Source organism: Delphinapterus leucas, chromosome 10 (assembly GCF_059928025.1).
Source record: "Delphinapterus leucas isolate spDelLeu-1000000601 "Yukka" chromosome 10, BTC_Dleu_Yukka2, whole genome shotgun sequence".
Taxonomy (NCBI): Eukaryota; Metazoa; Chordata; class Mammalia; order Artiodactyla; family Monodontidae; genus Delphinapterus; species Delphinapterus leucas.
The window spans coordinates 39,816,876-39,824,890 of NC_143138.1; the positions used below are offsets into that span (position 1 = coordinate 39,816,876).

Consider the following 8,015-nt stretch of genomic DNA (forward strand, 5'->3'; position numbering starts at 1 on the left):
TGCGACTGCAGAAGCCCCACCCTGTCATCCAATCGGCCAGCTGCGCTGCGCCTGCTGTACGGCTTTGTCGGCGGAGCGAGAGGCGGGGCTTGTCCTGCTCCTCCCTTCACCTAGAGGAGTGTGGGAAGGGGGAGTATCAAGTGTCCCTGCGAGGTTCAACGCACGCCCTTGTGGCGGCGATTTTCGATGCTCCTAGAAGCATGTCGTTCATCCTTTCTTTCGACAGTTATCTAATGAGTGTCTGGTATGTGCCAGGCACAGCTATAAATGCTAAGAAGCCAGCAGTGAACAAAACAGACAAAAATCCTTGCTTTCTTGGAGTTGACATTCGAGTTGGGGAAGACAAATACAGTAATAAAGTCAGTATGTAGTGGGTTAGATGGAGCCCAGTGCTATGGGGAGGGAGGGAATGTAGCATGGAAGAAGGGAGTTCAACTTTAAATAAAACAAAGCTTGCTGAGAAAGTGATGACTGAGAAATGATAGGTTTCTTAAAGCAAAAAAGCCAGGCGCAAGCCATTTTACATAGTGTCTCTTTTTTTGAGACTCATTAACCACTGGAGGTGGCAGAATCCCCAGTTTCAAATCTCGTGGCTGCTTCCTAGCTGTGCTGCATGTGCAAGTTATTTAATCTTTCTGAATCTGTTTACTCATCTGAAAAATATGAATAATAGTTCTTGTAGGCTTTGAGGAAGAATTAGATGTGAAAATGCTTGTAAAGCTTTCAGTGCAATGTCTGTACATACTAAGCCCTCCACAAATGGTAGCTATGGTTCCACAGGAGGAAACTGTTAGAAGAAACTTGTCCAGGGAGTTCCCTGGTGGCCTAGGGGTTAGGATTCCAGGTGAGAAATGGAGTATTTCGTACCATATCAGTAAACAAAGGATGTCATACTCATCAGCAATTGCAGCCCCCACTGTTGTGAGCTGGTGAGCCCTGAGGGAACTGAGGAAGGAAAAAATACCTGCCATCTAGCAGCCATCAGATTGCATTCACTCCCTACGGTGAACCCTGAGGAAACTCAGGATGTGAAAACACAGGCCCCCAGATAGCTGATGTGCATAGCAGAGGAAAGATTTCAGTGAGCCCAGACTCTTGCATCTTCCCATACACAGAAAAGCGCTAAATTCCTTTACTTGGAATATCTGATTTTCTTTAATTAACAATAATCTTTTGATGTTCAGACTACCTGCCCTTTGTTGCAAAACTGCTATATAACCTGGCTCCCTGCCTTGCCTCCTCCGAACAGTTCTCTCAGGGTTACTTGAAATGCCTCCCGGGCTTAAAGTCCTAAAAATTCCAGCTGAATAAAACATAACTCTCAACTTTTAGGTTGTGAATATTTTTTAAGTTGACACAGGTTTCACAGTCGTGGCCCAGGTTCAATCCCTGATCAGGGAACTAAGATCCAGCAAGCTGCGGGGCAAGGCCAAAAAAAAAAAAAGATAACTTGTCCACAGGGATAACCCATTCTGGCAACAAGGCCAAACTTCCAGCCTGGTGTATCAGACTCCAAAATGGCCTGACCCCTCTTTCAGAAAAGGAAAATAGGGCTTCCCTGGTGGCGCAGTGGTTGAGAGTCCGCCTGCCGATGCAGGGGACACAGGTTCGTGCCCGGGTCCAGGAGGATCCCACGTGCCGCGGAGCAGCTGGGCCCGTGAGCCATGGCCGCTGAGCCTGCGTGTCCGGAGCCTGTGCTCCGCAACAGGAGAGGCCACAACAGTGAGAGGCCCACGTACCGCAAAAAAAAAAAAAAAAGAAAAGAAAAGGGAAACAGTGTTGGGAACTGGGGAGGAGGAGCTTTTGCTTCTTTTGTTCCATATTCTCTGACGGTGGAGTTGCAACCAAAATAATAAAACCTGGTGCTTTATTGGAGTATTTACTATGTCCTAGTGAGACTGGAGATAGATGGGCCCCAGGCCGAACAGTGTGGACAGAAACTCCATAATAGCAGAAACTCCATAAAAGCAGGATGATGGAGGAAGCTGGGCTCTGCCCAGATAAGAGATAAAAGACCAGATATTCCTCATTCTCAAAGTCAAGGAGACCTCCCTGACTACACATGCACAGAAAGGCTCCTTGGAGATCAAAAAGGGAGGGGGTGCCACCTCATAGTAAGTGATGCCAACTACCCATAGGCCTCTTCACTAGAATCCATCTTGGCTAAGAGGTGCGCACGCACACAGGGGAGGACCCTGAGATATACCAAATGTGGACTCAGAACCAGGCAAAGCAAGATGACTGGACAAAGGAAACCCAGAAGAAATGCCCCATAAAAGTGATTCAAACTGCCACGAGTGTGTGGCGCTCTCTCTCTGAGCCCGCCCGAGTGTCTATCCACATGTACTGTACTCTTTTTCCTTGTAATAAACACTTTACTTGCTTCACTACTTTCAATCTCTATGTGGAAATTCATATCTTCATAGCTGATGGGTCACGGCCTTGTCACTGGCCACTGGTCCCTGGTGGTCTAGAGGCTAGGATTCAGTGCTCTCACTGCTGCTGCCCGACCTCAATATCTGGCCGGGAACCGAAATCCTGCTTCAAGCCACTGTAGACCAAGGCCACCCTAGATCACTAGGTGCTTTTGTCAAATGACAAAAAAATGCACAGGGACTTCCCTGGTGACACAGTGGTTAAGAATCCACCTGCCAATGCAGAGGACATGGGTTCAATCCCTGGTCCGGGAAGATCCCACATGCCGCGGAGCAACTAAGCTCGTGTGCCACAACTACTGAGCCTGTGCTCTAGAACCCGTGAGCCACAACTACTGAGCCCGTGTGCTGCAACTACTGAAGCCCACGCGCCTAGAGCCCGTGCTCCACAATGAGAAAAGCCACTGCAATGAGAGGCCCGTGCACCGCAACTAGAGAAAGCCCGCGCACAGCAACGAAGACCCAACACAGCCATAAATAAATAAATAAAATAAATTTTAAAAAATAAATGTGAACCTCGGGGCTTCCCTGGTGGCGCAGTGGTTGAGAGTCCGCCCGCCGATGCAGGGGACACGGGTTCGTGACCCGGTGCGGGAAGATCCCACATGCCGCGCAGTGGCTGGTCCCGTGAGCCATGGCCATTGAGCCTGTGCGTCTGGAGTCTGTTTTCCGCAATGGGAGGGGCCACAGCAGTGAGAGGCCCGCGTACCGCAAAAAGAAAAAAGAAAAAAAAAAAGAATCCACCTGCCAATGCAGGGGACACGGGTTCGAGCCCTGGTCCGGGGAGATCCCACATGCCTCGGAGCAACGAAGCCCACGCGCCACAACTAATGAAGCCCGCGTGCCTAGAGCCCATGCTACGCAACAAGAGAAGCCACCGCAATGAGAAGCTCCTGCACCGCAACAAGGAGTAGCTCCTGCTTGCCACAACTAGAGAAAGCCCATGTGCAGCAACTAAGACCCAATGCAGCCAAATAAATAAATAAAGTTATATTAAAAACAAGGTGTTGGGTATAACATGTAAAAAGGTCCTACAAAACAATAATGAAATGACTATCAACTCAGTAGAAAAGTACAAATGGAAACTAAATGTAAATGTCTTTTAAACATATGGAAAGATACTCATCCTCATTCATAATAAAATTAATTCTAATTGAGTCACTCAGATACCTTTTATTACTTACTGGATTGGTAAAAAATCAAATGATTGAAAACTCTTAGAATAGGCATGAATATGGGTAAATAGGAATTATCATACATTACCAGCATATATAAATTGGAACAATTCCTACTGAGGGCAATTTGGCAGTGTCTACCAAAATCCCATATGTATATACCCTTTGACTAAGCATAGGAATTTATCCTACAGTTTTAGTTGCAGGTGTGCAAAATGATGTATGTACAAGGTTTTTCATTGAAGCAGTGTTTGAAAGATAGAACAAAAATCTGAAAAGTTAACTGTCTATCAACAAGGCCCTAGTTGAATAAATTGTAAGACACCATAGTGGAATATTACGCAGCTATAGAAAAGAATGAGAAATATCTTTGTGTGATATGGAAAGAAGTGATATGGAAATCTCTCCAAGACATATTGCTGTTTGAAAAAAAGCAAGATGCCAAGCAATGTTAATAGTAGATACCATTTCTATAAAAAAGGAGGGAGATACTATGTATTTGTATTATCTTGTAAATGCATTAACAATCTCTTAAAGGAGATGCAAGAAACTAGTAACTGGTTATCTGTTGTGAAAGGTAAAGGTGGGAAAGATATATTTCATGGTATTTTTTCAAAACTTTGGTATTCAAACTTAATGAATTAAAAAAGTTAAGTACAGTTTTTTTTTGCTGTTTCACTTATTTATGTATTTATTTTTATTCAAACAGAAAGTCACAAAAATTACCGTCATCCTCACCAGTTCACTCAGTCCCATGTAATTAATTTTTTTTCATCTTGATTTTTGTTAGCACTTTTATGAATTCATCAGTTTTCTATTAGAGTTCTGAAAATGCGTATTCATTTAATTCAGCAGTATAGTCAGTTACCAGAAACCTGTACTTGTCAGAGTCTTTTCCATGAATTCCTTGAAGATGAAACCCTTTTATAGGAACATTTTTGCAAAAGCATCAGAGTCCACCCAGGCTGTCTGTAAATGACAAGGACTTAGAAATGACCACGGTTAAAGATCTGATGAAAGTTCATGATAATGCAATTGACAAGGGAATTTAGTTATTTCTGAGATATACATTTAAAAATAATAACTACAGTTATGACTTATAACATTATACCAGAACATACAAGATTTTTAGGAATTTCATGTAATGTCTGAAACATTTATATTAACATATTTCCATACAAATAACCCAAAGAAAGTTTAGTATTAGTTTTTTTTTGAATTTTATTTTATTTACTTTTTTATACAGCAGGTTCTTACTAGTCATGAATTTTATACACATCAGTGTATACATGTCAATTCCAATCACCCAATTCATCACACCACCATCCCCACCCCCCCACGGCTTTCCCTCCTTGGCGTCCATACGTTTGCTCTCTACATCTGTGTCTCAACTTCTGCCCTGCAAACCCGTTCATCTGTACCATTTTTCTAGATTCCACATATATGCATTAATATACGATATTTGTTCTTCTCTTTCTGGCTTACTTCACTCTGTATGACAGTCTCTGATCCACCCACATCTCAACAATGACCCAAATTCGTTCCTTTTTATGGCTGAGTAATATTCCATTGTATATATGTATCACATCTTCTTTATCCATTCGTCTGTCAACGGGCATTCAGGTTGCTTCCATGGCCTGGCTATTGTAAATAGTGCTGCAATGAACATTGGGGTGCATGTGTCTTTTTGAATTATGGTTTTCTCTGGGTATGTGCCCAGTAGTGGGATTGCTGCATCATATGGTAATTCTATCTTTAGTTTTTTAAGGAACCTCCATACTGTTCTCCATCGTGGCTGTATCAATTTACACTCCCACCGACAGTGCAAAAGGGTTCCCTTTTCTCCACATCCTCTCCAGCATTTGTTGTTTGTAGATTTTCTGATGATGGCCATTCTAACTGGTGTGAGGTGATAACCTCATTGTAGTTTTGATTTGCATTTCTCTAATAATTAGTGATGTTGAGCAGCTTTTCATGTGCTTCTTGGCCATCTGTTTGTCCTCTTGGGAGAAATGTCTATTTAGGTCTCTGCCTATTTTTGGATTGGGTTGTTTGTTTTTTTAATATTGACCTGCATGAGCTGTTTATATATTTTGGAGATTAATCCTTTGTCCGTTGATTCATTTGCAAATATTTTCTCCCATTCTGAGGGTTGTCTTTTCGTCTTGTTTATGTTTTCCTTTGTTGTGCAAAAGCTTTTAAGTTTCATTATGTCCCATTTGTTTATTTTTGGTTTTATTTCCATTACTCTAGGAGGTGGATCAAAAAAGATCTTGCTGTGATTTATGTCAAAGAGTGTTCTTCCTATGTTTTCCTCTAAGAGTTTTATAGTGTCCGGTCTTACATTTATCCACGAGTCTATTCTTTTTTATTATTATTACTTTTAAAAATTATTATTTTAATTGATATGTAATTGAGATATAACATTATGTTAGTTTCAGGAGTACACCATAAAGACTCTGGGACTTCCCTGGTGGTCCAGTGGTTAAGACTCTGTGCTTCCACAGAGTCACGTGGGGGACGTGGGTTCGATCCCTGGTCAGGGAACTAGGATCCCACATGCCACGTGGTGTGGCCAAAAAAAAAAAACACATAATGACTCCATATTTGTAGATATTGTGAAATGATCACCACAGTAAGTCTAATTAACATCCATCACCATACATACTTACAAATTTTTTTTCTTGCTATGAGAACTTTCAAGATTTACTCTCTTGGCAACTTTCAATATACAAGCCATAATATTATTATAATAATAATAATATTATTAACTGTAGTCACTGTTGGTTTGCAAACTTGGGAGTTCCTCTTGTGAAATCCAGAACTGGTCCCCATACACAGAGGGCAAGGGGAGAGAGCTTTTGGACACTTGATGAAGAAAAACAGTAGTTCATGTTTGATGAGATCTGGATAAGACTGCTTGTCTTGAAGAATCTCCTGGAGAGGTGAGGGGGGGTGGCCGCAGCTCACCCTGGGGACATAGGCAGTGGTGGCAGACATACTAGGGAACATTCACCCGCGTGAACACTGTTGATATTGGCAGATGACATATTGGTTCCATAAATTTATTCTGGCATCAGTAAATAACTATGTAAATAACTGGGAAAGAAGAAGGAGATTTTCCTAATAGCACTTCTATCTTTTTTAATATTTATTTATTTATTTTGGCTGCACTGGGTCTTAAAATGGATACTATCTGGACACTTACCAAATTTTGAATATGGATTGTATAAATTTCCTATGGCTGCGGAAACAAATGACCACATGTTTGGTGCATTAGAATAACACACATTTGTTCTCTTACAACTCTGGAGGTCAGAAGTCCAAAATCAGTTTTCACTGGGCTGAAATCAAGGTGTTGGGAGGGTCCTAGTGCCCCTGGAGTGGTAGAGCACACAATGTCTCCAATTTTTTTGCGATACACGGGCCTCTCACTGTTGTGGTCGAGAATTCTCCCGTTGCGGAGCACACGCTGCGGACGCGCAGGCTCAGCGGCCATGGCTCACGGGCCCAGCCGCTCCGCGGCATGTGGGATCTTCCCAGAGCGGGGCACGAACCCGTGTCCCCTGCATCGGCAGGCGGACTCTCAACCACTGCGCCACCAGGGAAGCCCTCCAACTTACTTTTGAGTAAATCAGAAATATGTATATAAAATGGGACGAAGTATCAACAATTAGGAAATCTGGATAAAAGGTGTACAGGAGCTCCTAGTACTATTTTTTTTTTTTTTTGGCCACCCCACAGCTTGCGGGAATCTTAGTTCCCCACCCAGGGATTGAACCTAGGCCACCGCAGTAAGAGTGCCATGTCCTAACCACTGGACCATCAGGGAATTCCTGCTCCTTGTACTACTTTTGCAAGTCATTAGGTTTGATTATGCTAAAATTTAAAGGTACCAAAAAAATAACTATTAGGGATAATAGAGGCAGGGATATTGATGCCAAAATCTTGGCTCTCTCTGTTTTTTTTTTAAATATTTTAATTTATTTATTAGCTGTGTCGGGTCTTAGTTGCGGCACTCCGAGTATTTCATTGCAGTGCAAGGGCTTGTCTCTAGTTGCGGCTCTCCGACTCCAGAGAACGCGGGCTCAGTAGTTGTTGTGCTCCGGCTTAGTTGCCCCAAGGCATGTGGGATCTTAGTTCCCTGACTAGAATTGAACCTGCGTCCCCTGCATTGGAAGATGGATTCTTAACCCCTGGACCACCAGGGAAGTCCCCAAAATTTTGGCTCTTTGTGCACTGATGTCAAAAAGAAATACAGAGACAGAGTTTTGGAGGAACGAGAAAAAAGTAGCTTTATTTTTTGCCAGGCAGAGAGAACACAGCAGGCTACTGCCTCAAGAACTGTGCCCCTCTCCCTGGGGAATAGAGAGAGGCTTATAACCCAGAGCTTGTGGTCTGGGGT

General features: G+C 42.8%; 1 non-coding gene across 1 annotated transcript; it reads right to left on the minus strand.

The window, feature by feature from the left end:
* Positions 1-7,370: 7,370 nt before the first annotated feature.
* On the minus strand, positions 7,371-7,442 carry TRNAK-CUU (transfer RNA lysine (anticodon CUU)). Its single transcript has one exon. It is a non-coding gene; the product is annotated as a tRNA-Lys (tRNA).
* Between the last annotated feature and the right edge of the window lie 573 nt (positions 7,443-8,015).